Below are 23,198 nucleotides of genomic sequence, written 5' to 3'. Positions count from 1 at the left end.
GTAGTTTCTGACAGTGTACTATCTTTATTGTTTGAAGAGACTAAGTCCAGAGTAGACTTTTCAGCAGTTTTCACTTTGCCTAAGGCCAAGGTGATGAAGGTTTCATGCAGCAGACTCCCTTAACCATGCTGCATTTGCTACACATGGGGTCTATGCAGCTGTCCATGAAAAACACAGGTTACTGGAGCATTTTGTCAAAGGTGAGGAGTGATGAGAGGGACTAGTACTAATCTGGAATATTAGTACTAATGCTAATTAGTATTAATTAATGCTAATTAGTACTAATTAGCACTAACATCTGGAGCCCTTCACTGGAAATCAGTAGTTCAAATCTGTGATAAACAAAACTTGGTTAGTCCTTAGTCTCTTTGGTTGTTTTGTTCTCCTTCCTATTCTAGCAGGCAGTTGTGTAATAACCAGCACTAACAGCTCCACTGCAGCATATTCTGCAGCAAGGCAGTATGTGTGACCTATGGACAACTGAACCCTAAAGCCTGTTTTGAAAGTAGCATTGATATAGATTTATACCAGTCCTGTACAGCTTTCATAATGACTAAGAAGCGTATGGAAAGTTGTCAAACTAGCTCTAAACAAAACTTGAAAGGAATGCACCTACTGATCACTTAGTCAGGTGTGAATTCTTGTCCTCATGTAAACACTGGAAAAACTCCCCCTGAATTCATCTGGATTTAGCCACAGGCACCTGGAAAATTCACATGAATAGACATGGAATCTCTTCGAGAAGGCTCCTGCCTTACAAAGCATCTATTAGATGGATTTTTCTGCTAAAGTTTTTACTTTTGGTATTTATCTAATATTTTTAAATTGCTTGGGAGTAGAAAGTCAGGAAGAAGTAGATGTGGTTGCACCTTATCTAAATTATAATCTGGATCTGACTGCTTGTTCTATAGCTTGTACCAGTACCGCCAATTTACCATGATTAACAAGGAAACACTACAGTGCAGTCTGTAACATTGCCCTGACCTCTGCCACAACCTCTCCCTGGGTATGAACTCACATATGTCTGTCTGTATGGTGCCTGCTTTGACTATTTGCAGTCTGAACTGCTCTCAGGCCGGAAGGGAGAACCAAGGTGCATTACATCATTTGTTAGTAATTCAACCAAGAGGCAGTCCTACCAGCACTCACTGTATTTCTCTTTTTGTCCCTCTCGGGAAGAAATCTTTCTATTAAAACAGATAATAATCACATATTATGGCTTTCCTGGAGTGCCCAGGTAGCCTGTTGGCCTAAATGTATCAGGGAATAAAATATCATTAACGAGGTAAAAATTGACCACAGCTCCATAGTCAGAAGGATGCTTTTTGATCAAATTGTTCCCCTATTTCCTGCAAGCAAATGCTCCATGAATAGCTGTCTCACAGTTATATAAAGTATTTCTTTGGGAATAGCTGAGTTGTGTGTAGACGTTTGTAGACAGAGTCTTTTAGAATTCTGCACAACAAGTGAGTTTCGGTAGAGGTAATAGACATTATGCAGGGAAAAGGTTGTTATCATTACTTGTCTTCCATTCTATGTGGCCGAAGATTTCACAATAATCTTCAAATCCTTAGCTATCTTAGCTAACCTAGTTTACATTCAAAAGTTTGACATCCCTTATATTTGTTTTTTGCATATTATGTTCCGTTTAAATTTGCCTCAACATTGATTTCTAGTATTAAGGTCTCATGAAGCTGCTGGGCTAGGATTATTCACACGCTCTTTCGGCCAGAAGCATATTGTTATATCTTGAATATTCCAGAGATCTGCCTTCATATTCTTCATGATGCTTAGCTGCTGAAAAATTTGCAAGGAGTCCTAACGGGATGTGTCCCACAGTTCTTTGGAGCACAGTGTCAGCAACTGTTGGGAAGACTGACTAAGCTAAGCATTTGTTTTGCCACAGCGGTGCCATTAGGGAAGGTTTCCTGGAGAGTTAGGGGCAGTGCATGTTAATGGAGGTGGCAGATACTTGCTCAAACATCTGGCTGGAATCTAGTCATTTGTTTTGCACAATCTAAGGTCTGGTCCTTTCCCTTTTTTTAATCAGCAGATATTATAAGTTAATCATGCTTTAGTGCTTGAGCTATAGTGTACTGTAGAATTAGCAGATCACTCCCTACGAGACTAACTACTTTTGACTCTGCATGTGTCGTTCCATTTGTGCAGTCTTTAAGGACAAGACATTTTAACATTCAAAAATGGGGAACTGGCGGAGGTAAAGCCAGTATATGAATACCCCACAGGTTGTAAGGGAAGTGTGTGTTTGTAATTAGATTCCGACTTTCATATCTATTGTATTGCATTTACACTTCATGTTTGATCAAAGCAGTATTAGATTTATACATAGAAGAGAAGGTTCAAAATCTGAATCTAGATCTAAACTGTGTAAGTTCCACTCAACATCACTGGAGATTTGCTTTTGTCAAAGCTGATAGTTTACCTAGGCTGGGATTACCTTTTATATGTATTATATATATAAGATTATACATATATATATATATAACTTATCGTGATTATACCTTATCATGTCCCTCCAATGCCTTACAATTAGTTCTAACAGAACAGTCAATCAATTTAGTGAAAATAAATAGTTTGCTTTTCTGCTGCTTTTTCAGTCCTCCACTTGATCATGCAAATACGCCTATGTTGCATCTTTCCCAGACCAAGTGGTGTTACAGTGTGGCTTCTAGCTGTACTACTGAAAGCTAACCTGCTCTAGTCAAGTGTGGCAATGTGCACACTGAATACAACTTCACATCCTCAAGGCATTACATATTTAGCCCTAGATATGGTCAATATTGCAAAATATTTTTTCTTCCCATTCAAAATGCCTGCAACAAGGACTGTATTGTAACTTATAGGGATAATATTTCATCAGATGAATTCAGTGGTATAAATTACACACACTGCATATAACATGAGGGTTCGTCAGAATGCTTGACAGCACAAAACATGTTGAGCTCATGCTGCAGAGGTGGTCCTGGGTTAGGTGTAGTTTGTATCTGTAGTTTAAGTCTATACCAGCTGTCTGCAGTGGACCATAGAATGGACTGTCTTCTTGGGAGTACCTCGTTTCCTCTTGCAGAGACACATTTGGCTCACTCCTGAAAGAACATGAAGGGTAATCAGACCTATATAAAGCATGGATGGACAGGTATTCCTAGATTGGCTGGTAAGGAAGTTACTTGACAGTGAAAGCCCATTCTTGGGAAACTTTATGCGTCAGTTCCTGCTCAGCCATAGGCTTTGTGTATGACCTGAAAGAAATTAATTAACCCTCCTCACACCTTGCTTTCATAGACTCATAATGATACTTGGGTTGGAAAGGACTTTAAAGATCTATTTCCCACCTACAAAACTTCTAACACTTGTCAATGTGGTGTTAGAACCACTAAAAAGGACTCTCCTTCCTTTGTCTGTGTAAAGAATTTACCAGGTAAGATGGCTTAGTTGCAGCTTGTAGGCTCTGCTATAATAGAACTAATCACTTTAGGAAGAAAAGAAGACATTTCACACTTTTGTACGTTATCACCACCTAAAAAGGTTTGCTGATATGGAGAGAGTCTATTTTGTTGCTGTGGGGTTTTTTGTTTTGTTTGCAGTGTTCTGGCCTTTTAAGATGTTACAGAGGACAATCTTTTAGTTTTCTTCTTTCCCAAAGAGCACATACTGTATCAAAAATGGAAACATCTTTTCGATGCCCAAACATTCATATAAGCACCCTGTGCATTCCATGCATGCCAGGTGAAGGAGTGAGACCCACTGAAGCTGTCAGCAGAGGCTTGCTTTGGTTGATTGCCCACATAAAACGATTCAATCTTTTCTGAGAGTGTTTGAAATCTCCTACAGAGCATCAGTTTTGGCAGCTGATCCAGAATTACTGAGAGATGACAGCAATACCTGAACTGCCTGATACAGAACCGAGTCACTGATGCATAAACCAAATTAGCGTAGAGGAAAGAGGACCACAGGGTAGGGTAAAATTTGCAGATTCTCTAGATCTAATCTTCTGATGTTGTTATTCCCTCATTTTTCTAACACTGTTCATGAACTCATCAAATCCATCTCAAAACAGTTGTTTAGGGTTTTTTGTCATCATGAAAAATGATTCGCTGCAATCTACTTTTTGACATCTGTATATCACAGCAACAATTAGGAGAACTTGGAATCAATCTCCTCCTTCATGTCTGGGGTCCTGTATCTCACCTAGGAACTATTTAAAGATGTACATACATTGAAATAAGAGCATTAATCAGTGAGTCCAGCGGTGTTCTTCAAGATATGCATGTACTTGGCACCTTGTTGAATGTATACCCTTACTTAGACATTCAGGTTCCCTTGAAACTAGTTCTGTAGGGATTTTTTTCGGATCATGGTTAGCACTCCTAAGGATCCAAAAGCGTAGTAAAGAAGCTCTTTTGAGGTGACAGAAAGGGAGTGGAATCCTTTGCAGTGTATGAGAGGTTTTTAAATGTTGAAGGACAGGCTGAATTGGCCATTCTGTTTGATTATGTAATGAAAGACCCTATTGTAACAACGTGATACACACAGGGGAAAGGGGTTAGCGCTGCTCTGGGAACCTTCAGCCTGAACTTCCTGACCTTTCTGCAATTAAAATTTCAGACAGCCTTGCATGTGTGCATTCTTTTGACACCGCATTCACTGAGAGGGCAGTTGTTTTGATTTTGGGCAAGAGACTTGAAAACACTGTTGGATAAATAAATGTAAATCAGCTGCAGATGCCATTGTGTAAAGATCACTTCTGCAAAAGTGCTGCAAATACTAAACATCTGTGTAATGCAGCAAGTGGTTTATGTTAATAAGGTAATTTGAAAGGTGTTAGGGTGAGGTAAGGGAAAACAAAGCAAAGGATCTCTGAAGTGCTTATGAAGAGTCTTTTTCTTTTCACTGGCAGCGCTGCCAAGTGCTGCACAAAACATACAGTTGTTGCCCTCCACAAATTCCAAGCAGGCCTAACGCTTCTGAGTGTTAATAACAGACCTGTTCTTCAGGCTGTCTAACAACTGCCTTTCCAGTTACAGCTCTCAGTCTCCTGCAGCTTATTAATTACAAGCGGCCTATCTGAATATGCTGGCTGACTGTGTGAACTTCCTATGACTTGGTATTTACCGTGTATTAGCTCCCTCATGCCCCATCTGACTTTGTATAATAATGCAATGGAATTTTTGTCCTATAATGTACAAGCATGCCTTAAGGGTAGTATGTTGGAGAGAGATGTGAGCCAGCTGTAAGTAACCTCAGTCCTGTGTATGAAGGCTTCTCATCTTCTCAGTGAAGTCAGTTAGCCCAAGTGGGTTTCCATGCTAAACTGTTTCTAAACTAATTCGGGTATCTGGACAGCGCAAAGCTAGAGTCAGGGCCTGAACTTGGCTGTGGACTTCTCTGCCATCCTCCATATATATGCTTGTAAAAACATATGCATATACATATCCTCCATATGCTTGTAAAAACCACAAGCCTCATCTTTATTAACTCTAAGGCACTTTCAAGATCTTGATGGTGTAAGAGTGCAGGAGGCAGTACAGTTTTCTGCCTGAGCAGTGCTAAAGACTTTAGTGTAAATGGTGATTAAGCTTTTTGATTCTGGATAATACAACATAATCAGTGACACTAAGTTTTTGGAATTCATTGAGGTTTTCCTTTCTTTCCCCAGAAATGAGAACAACCACCCTCTGAAGTCATGGGCTTCTGAAAGGGCAAGATTTTCAGGTGGAAAATGGACTAAGCTCTGCTCAGACAGATGACTCTCTGGTATGGAAAGAATGAATAGACTATGGGGGGAGGGAGAAGAAGACTACTTGTACATGGTCATTGGCACAAATGCAACTGTTGCCTGGTAGAGGAAGATGTGCTCTTGAAGGCAGCGCTCTTTAGTGCTAAAGAAGCTGGCAGATGAGCTCTCCAAGCCACTCTCCATCTTTTATCAGAACTCCTGGTCTAGTAGGCAGGTGTGAGAAGACTGGGGGTTGGCTGACATAACGCCTGTACAAAAAGAACAGGAAGGAAAACTGGAAACTACAGGCCTTTCAGCCTGACCTCAGTGCTGGCTAGAGCATTTGTTGAAGACTGAGGCAAAGAAGTCATTGAGAACCTCAGTCTTCTCCAAAATGTGTTTTTCTAAAGAAAGATTGCTTTAAATCCGATTTCCCAGGTAATCATGGTAAATCAGGTAAATCCATGTGATTAGGTAATTGAAGCATCAGCAAGGATGTATCACATCAGGCTGTCAAGTAAGTTGGTTTTTAATCTCTGTTCCAGTTCAGGTTTATCTGGAACTGAAACTGTTCCTGCTCAGTTTCAGTTCAGGCCACTTATGGTTTGTTAACCACATTAGTAACTTGGAACTGACCCGTAATAGTCAGTTGCTGGAAAAGATGCTGCAGAACAGAGCTTCAGGCACAGAAAATACCACCTCCCTTTGCTAATTAACTGAAGTAAATTTTGAGAGGATTTAGTTCCAGTTGCTTTTCCAGAAAGTTCCAAAACAACACTCCAGTTCTGGCTCAAAAAAGAAATGACATTTCTAAGTGGCTTTTGGTTGGGTTAATTTCTCTGATTGCATCGCCAGCAAACATGCTCTTCTCTCAGGTGTCTTAGTTACCTGCTCTAAGATGTGGTGGGTGGTGCAAATAGAAAAGCCCTACTGACTCATTTACTCAATGTCCCTGATGAGATGGGTCTATTTGATTCCCCGCATTTGTGATTTTCTTAGCCCAGTAAATTGTATTTGAAACAGTCAATAGAGCTGCTGTTACTTAGAGGCTACTGTTCCAGTTCACAGATTTTCCCGTCAGGAAGGTCTCTTAATTTTCTTACTATTTCTAGCACCACTGTAGATAATTTTTCCTCCAAGGAGGCCAGACCAATTAAAATTTGTGGTAGCTTTTTCTCCCCCTATGTGACTCCATACAGAGGGCCAGATTTGCTTCCCCCTTCCCCGCTGATAACTTACTCACATGAGTAGTCCTGCAGAAAGGAACACACTTGTATGACTAATCTGCTCAGCAGCATACAAAGTTCACCGTCTGGACTAGAACTAAATGACTTTTCTACAGAGTGCTACAGAGGATGCAGAGGAGGTGGATTAATGCTCAGGAATCCCTAGTGGCACATGCCATACTTTGAGAACTAGACCATTCTTCCTGTCTAGCTAAACTGAGTCTGGATACCAAATTATTATATTTTTTCCTCAGATACTTTTTTCTACTAAAAACCAAAATAAAATGCAAAGTTTTCAGTGTTTTACTAAACTGTGCATGCACTGGCACTTCTGTAAGGGTCCTCTCAGTTGTGCAACTCAGATTAAATGCCTGAAAATATTGATGGTCTTGTTTCTCCCAGGCATTTGCTTACCGGATTTGTTGAGCTAGCAGATATATTGCTGTTATGTTGGCACACAGATTACCTCAGCTTAAACTAATTTATGGGATGTGGCATCACTGACACAGTTCCCCTTTCCAAACAACACTCTTAATCAGTCCCACTCAGAAACGTGTGTGATGTTGAGAAGCTGTAACTACTGGTAGTTTTTCTCTTGATTAGGACTTTGGCATTAGTCCATCATTCAGCCCTCTGTGAACAAATGTGTGAAGCAGCTCACTGAAGCAGAGTTGGCACTGACAGACAGGTCAGTGATTTTTTTCAGTCAGGAAGAATAAAAATGTGGTGAGACAACGGGGGAACAGGGAGAGTCATACAAGAGAACCCAGCCTATTTCCTTCTTAAACAAAGGTGTTTAGAGTGAGCCTGCGCTAGCCCATCATAGTGTTTATCTGTTATTTCTTGGGATACTAAGGAGGATACTTCTTACTGAGGTAGTGGAGTATCTCCACAGTCACTTTGGAAGATAGGGATGCTGGGGCTGACCCTCTGCTTTGCCAGAAAACTGCAAAGCAGGAACAGCCTGATAGAAGGGAGTAGAAAATGTATTTATGCCACTATGATTCCACTATCATCAACATCCACTTCACTACCTCAAAGTTTATGTGCCTCTCAAGAGAAGGATACCCAAGGGGATGCTACAGAGAGTAGCAAGGTTATCAATCTCTTCATGGACTGCTCTGGAGTTTGGGAGGACTAGCATCTGCACTGTATCTCTCTCCTAGTCGTAATCTGCTTCATCCTGCTAACAACTGAATAAGAGACCTGGTGGTTATACAACATACTTGTTCCTGCATAGGCTATGGTCACTTTCTCAGCAGACTCCTGGATTTAGCCTGACATGTCCTTCAGCATCATTTTAGCTGAGGAAAAGGAAGGAGAAGCAGGAACAAAGTGTTAAGAATTTACAGAGAGATGCTAGATACAGCCAAATATAATCCTCAGTCCATCTATTTCTGCAGCTTGTCTCATAACTCAGGAAAAAAATTAAGGAAATTAGCTAAAGGAATTCACTTTAAAGAGCTGTCAACATTTGGAAGTGTTTTCCTTAAAATTTGCCAGATATGTTTTCTATGTAACTCAGATTTTCTCACTGCCTCTTCCTTTATTTTCAAGCTAAATGAGCTGTTGTTTTAAAAATATATTTGCCTATACTTTAAAGGAAAAAGGAGGAAAAAAGGGAGGAAGCTAAAAAAGTGGTTGACAAACCCAAATGAAACCTTGCAAATTTTTGCTTTTTCACTGAATAACTTGAACCTGTAAAAAACAAAATCTCCATAAAGTTTTTATCCTAAAACGTGTTGATGCACAGTAAGATGGATACTAGGGTGGTAAGATGTATGCACTGGAGGGCAGCTGCTGAGCCAGAGCGCAGCCTCGCATACCATCCTGAGAAATTGGCTCATGTTGAAGGGCCCAGTGGTGGGGTGAAGCAAGCTTCTTGCTAAGCCAGCATAACTCACCCCATGGTTAGCAATTTTACTTTACTTTGCACTACAAAGGACACTGAAATACCTCAGCAAGTTTGCCAACAACACCAAGCTGTGTGATGCAGTTGACGTGCTGGAGGGAAGGAATGCCATGCAGAGGGACCTTGACACGCTTGTGAGGTGGGACAGTGCCAGCCTCATGAAGTTCAACAAGGCCAAGTGCAAGGTCCTACACCTGGGTCAGGGCAATCCCAAGCACAAATACAGGCTGGGTAGAGAATGGACTGAGAGCAGCTCTGAAGAGAAGCACTTGGGGGTGTTGATTGATTTAAAGCTCAATATGAGCCGGCTTCAGTGTGCGCTCGCAACCCAGAAACCAACCGTATCCTGGGCTGCATGAAAAGGAGCATGACCAGCAGGCTAAGGAAGGTGATTCTCACCATCTACTCTGCTCGTGAGACCCCATCTGCAGTACTGTGTCCCCAACACAAGAGGGACATGGACCTGCTTGAGCGAGTCCTGAGGAGCCCCAAAGACAATCAGAGAGCTGGAGCACCTCTCCTAGGTAGACAGGCTGAGAGAGCACGGAGAAGGATCTGGGGAGACCTTAGAGCAGCTTCCAGTGCCTGAAGGAGGCCTACAAGAAATCTGGAAAAGGACTTTTTACAAGGGCATGTGGTGATAGGAGAAAGGGGAATAGATTTAAGCTGAAAGAGGGTAGATTTAGATTAGATATAAGGAAGAAGTCCTTAACTGTGAGACACTGGAACAAGTTGCCCAGAGAAGCTGCCGCTGCCCCAACCCTGGCAGTGTTCAGGGCTGGGTTGGATGGGGCTTTGAGCAACCCGGTCTACAGGAAAGTGTCCCTGCCCATGGCAAGCGAATTGGAAGTAGATGAGCTTCAAGGTCTCTTCCAACCCAAACTATTCCATTTTTCTTTTTCATGATTCACCCTGATTTTATTTAGACAAAAAGCAGTTAAAAAGAAAGGAAAACATGACTTTGCCCTTGGTTATTTTTGTCAGTCTGGGTAGGTGGTGTTGCTAGCAGTATACCAGACACTGGAGCTGGCAGTGCACTGCACTGAGTTGGGCAGTGAAATAACAGCTGTTTTCAAATGCTCTCAAGCTTCTTTTGCAGAACTGCCACTTCACATTGCACCAAACCCTGCCTTGACCCTTCTGCCTGACAGAAGAGGCCGTTCCGCCCTACCCCAGGGCAATGATACCACTGTACAAGGTTCCGGCCCACAGCTTAGGAGGTGTGGGTTACCCCCTGCAGGGCTGCAGAAGGTGCTGGAGTGTTGCAAGTTTGCTGCTGGGAGGCTGCCACTTTCCCCCACCAGCCCTGGGGAAAAAATAGGGGAAGGCTGGAAAAGTCCTGCGGGAGAGGTGCTTCATGGGGAGGTGAGGAGCTGGTTGTTGGCAGCTGGCCATTGCTGATTGGACACCAAACATAAATCTGATAGTCCCCACTGTGGGCTCCTTCCTCCTTTCTGCCTCCACCCCATCACTCCCCCTTGCTTTTACTTGCTAATTCCTCTGCTGACTCCTCTGCTGACCCCTCTCCTATGCACCCAAGCAAACCAGCAGCGTGAGACCCAAGAGCTGCTACGCAGCCGGGTATAATTCATGTGGGATTTAGGTAAGGCTCAGGATATTTGGGTGAGAAGGGAAGTCCTGGTTCATTCTGCTGCTTCTTTCAAGCCCCATGTGCCTTGGTAGTATTTTTAAGTGTCTGACAAATATCCTACCCTCATGTCACCTCTGCCAAAGACTAATGGGATGTGTAAGTATCTGAAGCTTCTGTTGCCCATGTATATATCCTGTCCACCTGAAATAATGTTTTTTTTCACCCTTCTAGAATGAGGTAGAAGGAACAGAGTGGACAATATGATTTTTAAGGACACAGACAAACATAGGGGAGTCCATTTTTCTCAGTAGATAGTGTCTTGTCACCTGAGAACTGAAAAAGAGTAAGAAAAAAGTACAAGAAAAATGAAGCCTAGAGAGATTGGAGGTATCTCTGGTTTTCTGCCTATACTCTTTAGAATTACATGCCCTCAACAATTTGCAACCACCTTTTCCATCCCTCTGATTTAACGGGTTTAAAGCAAATGCATTCAATTGTGTACCAAGGGCTGGAGAAAAGAAAAGACAAGAAGACTGTCAAAAGCCAACCCCCAAAGTCTGTAAGTCAAATGTTCCCACAGGTTTTCCTTCATGTGTCCTCTACCTGGAACCCTCTTCTCACTGATAACTGTAAGGAGGACTGAGACTCAGGACTTGCACCTCTCAGTTTGTTTCTTTCAGTACACCATGCTCTCTGACTGCTGGCGTCCCATGAGAAGCAAATTGCCATGACTAATAAGTTCCATATCACACTTCACATGAAGAGGTTTGGTGGCTTTTTCCAGAGCCCTAAATTGAATCAGGGATAAGCCAACAAAGAGATTACAGACATATCAAGAGTTTACTTTGCGTGATTGCCACATATTTGCTGCCAGATACAGTATCCTGTTTTCCCTCCACACTTCACTTGGAGATCACATCAAATAAATCTCAACTTCTCAGTTATGTAGAAATAAAGCAAGCTGCCCTCCAGTTTTTAAATTCTTCTTGTTTAGCAAGAAATGAAAAAAACAGGCATTATGCTGAGGGAATTCACTGTGATTTGAGAAGAGATCACAGTGGAATGTTTATTCAAGTTTTTTTTTGGGAAATGACCTGTGAGCCCAAATCATGACAAACAGGACTGGGGGCAGAGGGAGAGAAAAACAACTCTCTGTGGGCTTTTTCACTTAAAAATACTTTAGTTATTTATGGGAGCTTTCCTTCTGAAACCTGACCTATTTGCACCTGCTGCATGGCATTTGATGAACCAAATTACTATAATGAATCTATTGTTGCAGTTGGAAGTGAATTTCCTCACTGTCAGAGGCTAGATTTTAGGAGGCTTTATGCAACCTTAGACCTTATAGTCAGCACATATTTGGCTGGATGCTCAGGTTTCTGGAGTAGCTCCTGGTGCTGTCTCTCCTCTTAGGCCTCTTGATGTGACTGAGCACAAGTGACCTTTCCTCTTTGAGCTACAGAGACCAGTGGCAGTCTCTGTAGCAAAGTCACTCTTTGTTACCCAGCAATGGTGAGCCTATTGGAATGGAAATGCTTCATCATTTAAAGATGTCACAATGAAGTCCGTCGTGTTGGAATGCCATCTGAAACCAGATTCAGGTTAATTATGCTGCAAGCATTTGTATATTTTGAAAGTTTATCTGTCTTCAGTTGCAGTCAATAAATAAGAGTGCTAAAATCATCCTACTGCTGAAGGCTCTTGTGGTAGGTGCTAGTGAATGCAATTAGCTCTGGCAAATAAGCATGCCCTTTTTGTTGCTAGTTAGAAACATGTAATTCATGTCTTCATATCCCAGATTTTAAAGTTGAAATTCAGTGATAATCTGAATTGGTTGCCTCTGAGTCAACTGTAATAGGAATAAAAGCCTTAGTGTGTATCAGTGAGTATCAAACCTCTAGGAGAGGGGCTTGACCGGGTGGGATGGAGATCACTGTGGCACACTAAGGAAGGTTTCACTTGCTGCCTTTTTGGAAATGTGCTGCTTTTTCACTGATTGTATAACCAGAGAATATAATTATTGTCTTCAGTGATTTATATTCATGTTACTGAAGATAATTATGTTCTCCATATCCTGATATCACTGGGAGAAGAAATGACATTACATGATGTTAAAGCCCATTCAGCTTTGTTTCTTCTTGGCAACATGGTACATGGATTGTTAGCAGGGATCTGTTGCTGTCAGGTAGTGTCTCAATGAACTACCTAAAGAACAGTTGTCATACAAAAGATATCACCACAGCAACGGACTCGTTGTTCTTTGCCAGCACAGGTTAGAATTCAGACAATTGCTGTCTCCTAATATCTTATCCCCTGACCAAAATTTCTGTGCATCAGGCAGGGACTGATGAAGAGGACATAATGACAGAGAGACAGACCGTATTTTTCCAGATAGGAACTTAATTTTTAGAGCTCTCAAATAAGCAATAAATTTGTAAGAAAAGAATAATGACATTATCTTACAAATGCTTTTCTCCATCTTGGGCCAGAAAGCTGCTTTTCTGAAGTTTAAACTGCAGCACTTGAAGCATGTAGACTTTGTGAGCCTGTACTGTGTGGAGCAGAGAACAGGCTTGCCAGTGAAAGTTAAAGGAATTTGCAGTTTATAAGTATGTAGTGCTTGCAATAACATTATAAATATTTCATTGCACGTCACACTTGCAATTCCCAGCATGGTTAATATAGATATATTGTCAATCCGCAGCCACTGAAGAAGGTGAGCTTGTCTGGAAACTGATTCATTCCTTTACTGAAAGCCCATTCCCTCTGAAAGTCTGTAGTGAGCTGATTGCAAAATGTGGGCCCCTGGTTTCCCTCCTAAGCACAAGGAGATTATTTTTGTTATTTCTTCCCTAGCAAAAACTCTTGTGTCTCTCATCCTGACGTGTTTGTTTACCCTGGGCTTGAATAAGTCCTCCACCTTCATAAGTCACAGGCAGAACCACCACGTCACAGTGTTACATCTCAATTTCCTTAAATCTGTTGCTGGATAGATGGTGGAATCATTTTTTTGGTGCCAATTTGCTCAGTAAAGCAAGCAGGATTGTAGCAGCAGTAAAACACCACTGAAAATGATGAATATTTTTCCCTTGCAAGGCAATGTCTATATATACACATTAGAATCCCAAGCAAGCTTCCTTAATCCTTTTCTGCTTGTGTATATCTTAACATTTTTAGAAGTGGTTAGCTATGAAATAATTCTAATAATAAACTGCAATGTTTATCTGAGAAATGAGCACAGGTTTACATCTGAAGTTTGTTTTATGTAACTATGATGATAAATTAAAATCTACTCTTTGCATTGAATCTGAGCAAAGAGTGAGTATGAAAAAGAAGCTGATTTTGCTCATTAAAGGTTTCGACGTGCCAGTGTGATGGTATGTCAGAGGTGGATGGCAAGATCTGTGAGAATACAGGTGCAGACACCTTCCTGCAGATTGACAGAAGCGCGTCCCTGGAACCTCTCCATCATTATCTCTGACAGCTGACTTGACACTTCAAGCTGAGAGCCCAGCGGTGGAGGTTTTTACTGTATTAGGTTGTACACTGTGTCAGATAGTGGCCCAGAAACTTTAACTGTCATAGTCCAGCTCAGCAAGCGCCCTGACATCATGTCTGGTGGGACTCAGCTCGAGTTGTGTTTGCATTTGCAAAGCTCCATGGAAATGAACAGAGGCGGTGACGATGAGATGAGTTTTGCCTAAGAGCTGAGGACATGGCTTTAGGTTAATATTACACAAGCCTAATAATTCAGAATTTTTGAATAGTCTTGAATGCAGACTCTGGAGCCTGCTGGACCTGCTTTTTCAGGTGTGTCGTTGAAGGAACTCATTTGCTTTGCAGCTGTAATCATACAGAATTTCCATGTTCCATAGGGACCTGCAGAGTCACAGCTCTCACTGAGTACCCGGACTCTACCAAGGACAAAGAGCTTTAGAGCACCAGATTTTTTGAAACCTGCAGGAGCAAGATCTTCAGTGGAATCCTGCAACAGGGAATAAAATTTGACTCTTGTAAAACTTCACCATCTTTGAAGAGAGCATCATCCTGCCTAACTACACAAAACGTACTAGATATCTTTGATGCAATCTTGTGAATTTACAAGGTGTGCAAATAGAGGGACATATTCCCCCAAACACAGTAGGAATCAAGGTGTTTCTTTTTTGCCCAGTTCACAGCATTTCAGTGACAGTATGGTGGAAGGTGCTTTTCTAGACTTTTTCCCAGTTACAGGTGCTTCTGTTTCATCTTTTGATTTGCTGTCACTTGCATAACCCCTGCTCCCCACTCTAATCCATAGAAAAGCATGCATACCCTTGTGATAAGACTGATTACCTCACAAAGCGGTTTTGCTGATATGTTTGAGGTTTCCAAATTGCTTTTCGCTAGCCCATGCTTTGGGTGGTTATGGTGCCTGTGGTTTGAGGTCACTATCAGCAGCTACTTTTACAGTTATCAGGCTCTGATAATTTATTCTTGAATGTCTTTGTTCAGTGACTTTGTCCAAAGGATTCGGTTGAGCTTTAAGCCAGATTTTAAGAGCTCCATTAATGTCACTCTTTTCCAAATCCAGATATGCAAATTAATGAGGCAAATGCTGATTGCTCTGAAAACCCAGCTGGACATTTTCTATCCCTTCCCCTACATTACCACCAAGAAATATTCTGTGAGAATATCACAAGTGAGACAGCAGTTATCTTAGCAGTGGCTGTGGCAGACTACACCCCGCCTCATAACAGCAGGGTGGCTAGATGTATAAACTTGCATATGAGGAAACAGAGTAGTCAACAGTCCAGTCACGTGTGGAGTGAAAACAGTTCCTGCAAAAAGAGCAGGAGAGAGCTGATGCGGCACCTCGGACTCTTCACAGGGGCAAACCCATGTCAGTTTACTTTGTTCCTTTTCTACAGATAAGCAGGGTTTGGGGAAGATTTTATTTCCTCTCCCAGAGTTTGTGTATTCAGAGTAGTGTTTCCTAACATAGACTCTGCGCTCATCCTGTGTTCTTTGTCCTTTCTTCTCCAGCATTCCAACATTAATATTTTGGTTCTGTGATTTCCTGATTGTACTGTAGTACTATGCACGGATGCCCCCAGTTAAGCTAATGGCAAGGGCTTTGGACTATTATTATCATTGTTAATATTGCTATTATTATTTCCCTCAGAAATACAGAGCCCCTAGACAGAACCAGAACCCTACAGCAACAGGTATTTTATACACAAATGCACTGTCTCTAGAACACTATTGATTTACTTGCAAACTAGAAATCTTTAGTATTTCTTTAACCAGTACTCTTCAGTTTATTTGCTTTGCAGGGGCTCATTGCCACTGTGTTTTCCTTTTGTACATTATCACCCTGGTCTGCTTAAGTCTCCATAGATATCTTTTTCTGGTATTGTCTTTGAGCTTATTTAGGGAGAAGACCAAATGAGAGAGAACAGAAGTATTCTCTGTATAATACCAAGCACAACATTTGACTGATACTTTGCACCGGGGCTTGTGTGCATGTGGCTGCTGATCCCTGCAGCCAGCAAACTTCTTATATTTCATTGTCTAACACAGAAACAAACACCAGCTACAGGAAGTATTGTAATCAAATCCAATACCGTTTGCATTTTGTGAATCAAGTTGAGCTTAGAGCAACTCTCCAGTTCCTGTGAACCAAAACACTGGTGAAATTTTGGATCCAGGTGTGAATTCTGTAGCTTAAGCTGACCTGTAGCATTTTAATTACTGGATATTGCTAGGACCTGATGAGTACCTGATGGTTCAAGCGCTGACAGTGATTCATTTCCTGCTTATTGCCAAAAGAAATATGCTTCAACAAAAGGCAGCAAGGGAGGAAGAAAAGATAGGAAAGCGTCAGTGCACTTCCATTAAATAAATGGCATTGGACTAAAATATTCTGTCCTGGGAACTGTTTACAAGAATGCATGGTCTGTGAAAACTAAGCTGGAGAATCTCCATGTTGAATCTCTCCAGACCAGAGCAGACTGTGAAAGTCAACAACAAAAAAACCACAAAACCAGTTTTAGCCTGCCCCCCCCCCCCCAGAAGAATCCACTCTGAGTCTTGTGATTTAGCACAGAAAGCGCAAAATACATTACAGTGTCTTTAAAAAATAAAAAAGGTATATTCTGATTAAAGGGAATCACACATTCTGTCACTCCTCTGTTTTTCCAGTGAAGCAGGTTGGATTTATATGTAGTTTTAGAAGAGGGGAAAGGACAGATTCTCTGTCAAACCAGTTTGGCTCAGAGTGCAGTCTGGTGTATCTGTACTTTGTACCAACACTGGATGAAGCTGATATAGCTATACTTCCTGTCATCAGTGGACAGAATAGTGTTTTTTCTTCACACACAAATTGCTGCTAAAGGTGTTAATTTATCTTTTGGTAGTTCCCAATTGCTCTTTATACTCTTCTGGATTCACTCTTCTTCCTGGAAAAGCATTCTGAAAGTGCTTATGCAAATCATAGGCAGCTTTTTATATTTTAAGGCTGTAATAATAACAAAATATCTTCAGTATATGATAGCTCATTTGTCCCTTGAAGTCAGACAAAAAGGCTCCATTTACTTCAGGAATCTTTGGCTCAGACTCTTAGCACTGATTTACTAATGTCACACTACCAAGCATCACTTGAGTTTCGTGAAAAACTGCTGAAGACTGTTATTGTGCATGCTCCTTAACTTACTTAAAAGAAGATACACGTCATTAAGTCAAGCCTAGCCCGAATTTACTGCTGTGAAAGAATACCTGACAACAATAATGTTGTGTTAAAGCATTTGCATCAAAGGGAGGAATTTTTCAATTATCACAGAGTTCTCATATGCAGACCTGCTATTTTAATAGGACCTTATGCATACCATTTTGAATAAAGCTTACTTAAAGGCTCTGTCAATTAGCATTATCCCCTTTGGACTGGCACTGGTGACTATTTTTGTGATCTTCTTCATTAGAAGAAATATATCTGAGCTAGAGCTGTACTTCTAAATATGTTTTTAAGTACTTCTTCCACACATTACCGGGCACCTGCCTTAGGATACAGTCACACATTACTCTTTAGAGGACCTTTAATGAGGGCAGCTCAGAGCGGACAGCAATTTTAAAGAACATTTAGTCTAAGACATAAGTGAGTGACAATGTGCGTATCGCTGTCATGGGCATTGAACTGGCTCTTGGGAGAAAATAACTGGGGTATGTCAGAATTTGGCTTCAGGGGCTCCCTCTAGCAATTTTGATGATGTTGCCTCTCATGAAAATGATTGTTTCCCTGGCTCTACAAGAACAAATTTAGTGACAGGTTTCAGGAGTAACAGAAGAATCAGCTCTTTTTTATCCTAACTTCAAAACAGGACTTTGAATGCTAATCTACTTAAGGAAAATACTGTGGTTTTGTCCATGCACAGATGTAAGGAAATCAAAAGCAGTTGAGAAATATTCAAAAGCCATTAATTTTCACTTTTATAATGTAACTCCTACAATGCTACCTCCTAAAATATGAGGAAATATTTATTAAGAGCAACCTAATTCCAATTCAGAAATGCGCTTCATGCCCGTGATCATGCTTGTGTATAAGCACATAAAAATGCTCCTAAATTAGGTTGCAAACACAAGGTTCTTTGTGTGAATCAGGCTCACAGTTTTGTGATAAGATTTCCTAGTATGACTTTGTTACTTTTATCAACTAAAGAATGTTTAGTGTAAATTGGGGGGTTTATGATAACTTAGCAATGATTGCCAAAGTTCTATCTGTAAGGAGGAAGCTTCGTTTATATCATTCTTTATTTTTTATGTAGTGAATATTTTTTCAAAAAATCCCTCTTCTGACCTCTATCTTCCTGTCAATATGTGGGTTAATGAAACTCTGCTATATCACGGGGATTGTCATGGAGATTGCCGTGGAACTTCTGTTACAGGTATAAAATGAACAATTTCCCTTGGCCTCTAAGTGATACACAGCAAAGGGTTTAACTCATATTACTTATATTCCTCCCTCAAGAAGAACTTTTATTGGTAGTTGGCTTTAACAGAACGTCTTGGGGACAGATGAAACATGGGGCTGTCACTCCCTACGAAATTGAGTTCTGCAGCAGTATTGGGTGTTTGGGTTTTATTCCCTTTGTTAAGCAGTTTCTGTAGAGAGTCTACATCCTGAATCTGACAAAACACTAAAGGGAAAAGCATAAAAGCTTGTGAAGTGTCGGAATGAAGTTTCAGCTGCCTTGAGCTGAACAAAGTTCCTAACAGATGAAAAACATTTTTGTTCACTTGAGATAACTGCAAGGCAGCCAAATGATTACATTCAAACTTTCCAAAGCTTGCAAAGATTTGCTTCAGAGTCAAAGCCAAACATCAGTAACTGCTGCCCAGAAGGGATATTGTTGTTTGGAAAGAGAGAGACAGCTACAACTGATAGCAGTGCTGAGCCTGGAAATTCCATACCACCCTTATCTTCAGCATCATGCTTTTGCAGCACTCTCACGAGCGCCACCGCTGCTGAAGCAGCAATCCAGGAGCAGCAGACCTACCTTTATGTTGTAGTGAACTGCCCCAATAAAAAAATGTATCTAATCCCTATATCAAGAAACATGTATTCTAGTAAGGAGGTAGCCTGGGGAAGAGAAAGAAGTTGTCCTTACAAAAAAAGAGTTCCATACAAAAAATATACATAAACTGCATAAAAGCCTACAATTAATAATATTTTTATTTGAAACACTGTGTGACCAAAGAAGATGTCTTGCCAGAATTAAACACAGGTTAGCCTTTATCAAATGGCAGTGGATACTTGGCTACCAACAGAGAATTTGGACCTTCAAATCATAGCATTTTATTTTTGTGTGTTATGTTGTTAATGAGATTTTTTCTGTTCTTTTAAAAACAGTTGATTTTGGAATCAGAACTAAACTTTCCAAGGAGCTGCCATAAATTTGAAAGAAACAGGTAACATCTGCAGAAGCAAGTTAACATAGGAAGTGCCTTCAGAACAGCTTAGTATTGGACTGATCCGAGATACAGTTCCAGTATAGCTGTGGAGAATACAAAACGTCATACATGCAATATTCTGGTTTTAACCTTACTTAAAGGACCCAACATGTCTCTGTCCAACTTTCCGCAGGAAGGCTTTCCTGAAGACCAAGTATAATATTCCCTTCTTGACATTTTTAACAGGAGAACGAATTACCATTAGAAAACAGAGCAAAAAGCCACTCCCGCCCTGAAAACAGTGCTTTTTCTGTAGTGCTGCTACTACGTATATGGATTTCACTTACCACCAACCAAAGTGTCCTTTTCTAAGAGGAGGACTGACGCTTGTAAAGGACTAAGAAGATTCTGGGCATCTGGAGTCTCTCGTCGCTGCCAGCTCTTCAGTTAAATATAGTTGCAGGCAGTCTGTTGTGTATAGGGGGATAAAAAGCAGATGGCTTTCAAATCCCTTGTGAAGTTTCTGTAACTGTCATTTAAAAGAAAACACCTTTGACTTGTGCACCAGGCAAGTCTGAACTAAAACCACAGGGAAAGAGTAAATATGATCCTCCTCGTGCCTTTTTAGAGCCTCTTTTCTGTCCATAACTGCTCTTTAAATGTAAATAAACACTGTTCTCTTAATATGTGAATTTCTGCCCTAAGAACACTCTTAGGGATTGCACAAATATTACCTCAGTGTATATTCAGACTTTATTAAAACAAATTACTGCAGTACAGTTAAGGCCCATTCATTCATTCATAATGGTGTGCAATGTCCTGTGCAATGTCCCTGAGGTATGCCAGAAACAACCACTCTGTTGTAAGCTTACACAATGAGTTATTTAAAATTGATTTATTTTGTTAATATCGTATAATGGATCCCAGGAGGAGATGAAAACAAACAGATCAGAGCTGATTATGCCTCCAGGTTATTCCCTCAGTCAAGGCAGTAACTCTTGGTCTAGAACTCGCAGCTGCAGAAAGATGCTGCTTTGTGCATTGTGTGCTTTTTTTTCTCCCTGCATCCCTTTGAACCTCACGGTATTCATGTGCCTCAGGTCTTAAACCACCACAAGCCTGAATTGTACAGCTGAGCTGTACCTGGCAGAAATCCAAAGGGGTCTTGTACACACAGCTATAGTTAGTGTTAAACCACCAGCTTAAACAGCTCCCCTGTTCTTGGGTTCCTCTAGTCTTGGGCCACCCATTGGCACAGGCTAAAACTGTCCAAAGGAAAAATCTCCAATAGCTGGGGATTCCCAGTGGGCAGAGACCACCAGTTTGTTCCCCCTTTTATATTCTGTGTATGGAATACACAAAACATGTGACCTAGAACACAAAGGTCTATACTGGTTTTGGCTCAGCTTGGAGTTTCATGTCAGATGGAAAATTTGGAGCCATGTTCCAATTTGGCTCCCAAGGGGAGTTTTAAGATCTAGCTATATTTCTCTTCCTCTCAAAACCATTGTTTGTGTGCTCATGACTCTCTAATATTAGTTTATGTTTTCCTGTCATATGCAGGTTTCTGTAGACTTTAATCTGCAGCTCAGTGGTATGACTATACAATAGATTTCTCTTGCCACAGGAGCAGTCATTCCTAACCTTGCTGCTGTGAAGCAGGGAACAAACAGTCCATGAATTATTTTTGCAGGAACACAGCAGGATGTTGGAAACAGGATGGGAGCAATGTGTTGTGTCCTATGCCCACGTACACCCTGAAGTCCTGTGAATGCTCTCAAACAAGATTTATTAAGCCAGTTGAATATGGCTCACTAGAGACAGTGGCTAAGAATATCACTTACTGAGTAAGACTGTTACTTTAGCTGCTATCACTACTGCCATAGTGACTTCTGGCTGCAGCCACAGATGAAGAACCTACTGTAGTGGGAGCTGCTTTGCACATAAAGCAGTATGTATCATACGTACCAGTCCCCATCCCAGGAGAGCTGTAAATGGACGGTCAGTTCTTTGCTCTAAACCTAAAATTCACACCTTAGAGCTACTTGACTCCTGATCATAATGCAGCCCCCAAAAGAGTAAATCCTTGGGATTTTGTTGCATGGCTGTGCTTTTCTCTACAAGCCATTTTTCAAATAATCCCAAAGGAGCAGGAGCTGCCTGGCCTGAATGATGACAGGTTTCTGAGAGCCAAATAGCTCCCTGTCTAAAAGAAAATCACAAGATTTTGCTTATATTCCTGGACCCCTGAGTCTTTGGTGAATAACAAGATCTTATTTAAATCCCTTGGCAACAGTCTAGGAATCTGTCCAATAAAACAGTTACATTAATTCCAAATAAGATGAGCCAGGACAAGGATACATTTCTGATTTCTTAATGCCTAGTTTAACTGTTGCTACTTTAAATGATAAGTTTGGAGTTCAGATTTAGGCTTGATTCAAATCTCTGAGGGCTGAGCTGTCAAGGCCTTGTTGTCCATACATGTCTTGGGTAGCTGTATTAAGCTTATGCACGTTAGACTGGGTACGGCTGACCCAGCTTTGACCCTAGAATACACTTACACCTGTGCCTGGCATTGGATATTTCTCTGGGAAGCTGGTAAAAAGAGGCTTTGTTCAACAGTTTTCTTGTCGCTGGGGTTCATTTTATCACAGAGATTGCAAACGTTCTACAGTACTGTCTCTTTAGAAAAGAAGCAAGCTCTAGAGATTACTTCACTCTGCTGTGAGTGTACTGCCTACCATGTATTTGTTTAATCTATTGCCTCCCATGTAAGATTAATACACCACATTATCACTCCGGGTGTTACCAATAGTGATGGTAGTTTGGGGGACCTGAACCTGTGCCATCAGTTTCCAGCTTCCAGTGAACCAAGGATGAATGTCACAGTGTGTCCCTCATTAGACAACAGAATGCCCCAGGATTCCCCTTTTTGCGGGTTTTCTTCTATCTTCCGTGATGACTCCATTTCTCTCCTATGGCCAGACACCAATATCTCCACTTGATTCAGGAGAATCCTCCAGTGAAAGAACCAAGCTCTCAGTGTGTGAATCGCTAACTTGTAATTATGCCTTGTAAAGGGGGGCAAAATATTTTGGATTACATCAGAACTATTTTCTTCTGCATCCTGATACATCTGTGCTTCAGACTTAGAGTTAACTCTCTTTGAGCTGATATGTGTTTCAAATAATTTATTTTAAGTCTGATTCTGCTTTGGAAATGGCAAGCAGTAAATTTGATAGGAGCCTGACTACATGAGAGCTGAAGACACTGAATAAACACTTTTGAATGAGGTATATGCAGAGAAGGCCCAGACAGCATCTGCACAATTAGAAGCTGTGGGTAATCTGCATAGTCTGAGATCTGCTGAGCCCTAGTTAGAGCCTTACAGTTTGGTTTAGGGATGATCTTCCTTGCATGGGTACAGGGGCCCTGATGCACTAATGCTGTCACAAGCTCCCAGTGCAGATGTGTCATGCTGTGTGGACAATGGCTTCATTCTTAGGGCCCTGCCTATTACAAGGTGTGGTTTTTTTCATTTCTTATTGATGGGTATAAAACTCACTGTGTTGTTTAATTTGCAAGTTCCTTTTGAACAAAAGGAACAAAAGTACAAAAGGAATGAGGTAAAAAGGATTGAAAGTATACATTCTTCCACACCATGCCTATTTTGACTATTCAGATTGTAAACTCTACAAGCAAGAGGCTTTTATCCATGATTTTCACCAGGATCTCCAAATTTCTCAGTATTGCAGTTAAATAATAGCAATCTTACCTGCATACATTTAGAAGTGCATACAATATTTA

General features: G+C 41.0%; 1 long non-coding RNA gene across 1 annotated transcript; it reads left to right on the top strand.

Annotated features, from left to right (window-relative positions):
- Positions 1-3,085: 3,085 nt before the first annotated feature.
- On the top strand, positions 3,086-20,012 carry LOC130601211 (uncharacterized). The gene is made up of 3 exons (XR_008972619.1): positions 3,086-3,175; positions 9,963-10,240; positions 19,585-20,012. It is a non-coding gene; the product is annotated as an uncharacterized LOC130601211 (long non-coding RNA).
- Positions 20,013-23,198: the final 3,186 nt, after the last annotated feature.

Source organism: Pezoporus wallicus, unplaced genomic scaffold (genome assembly GCF_028554395.1).
Source record: "Pezoporus wallicus isolate ANWC-B61680 ecotype Strahan unplaced genomic scaffold, APGP_CSIRO_Pwel_v1 contig_6484, whole genome shotgun sequence".
NCBI lineage: Eukaryota > Metazoa > Chordata > Aves > Psittaciformes > Psittacidae > Pezoporus > Pezoporus wallicus.
Note: the sequence above shows the minus strand (reverse complement) of the source record. Positions and strands in the feature narration are given on the sequence as shown.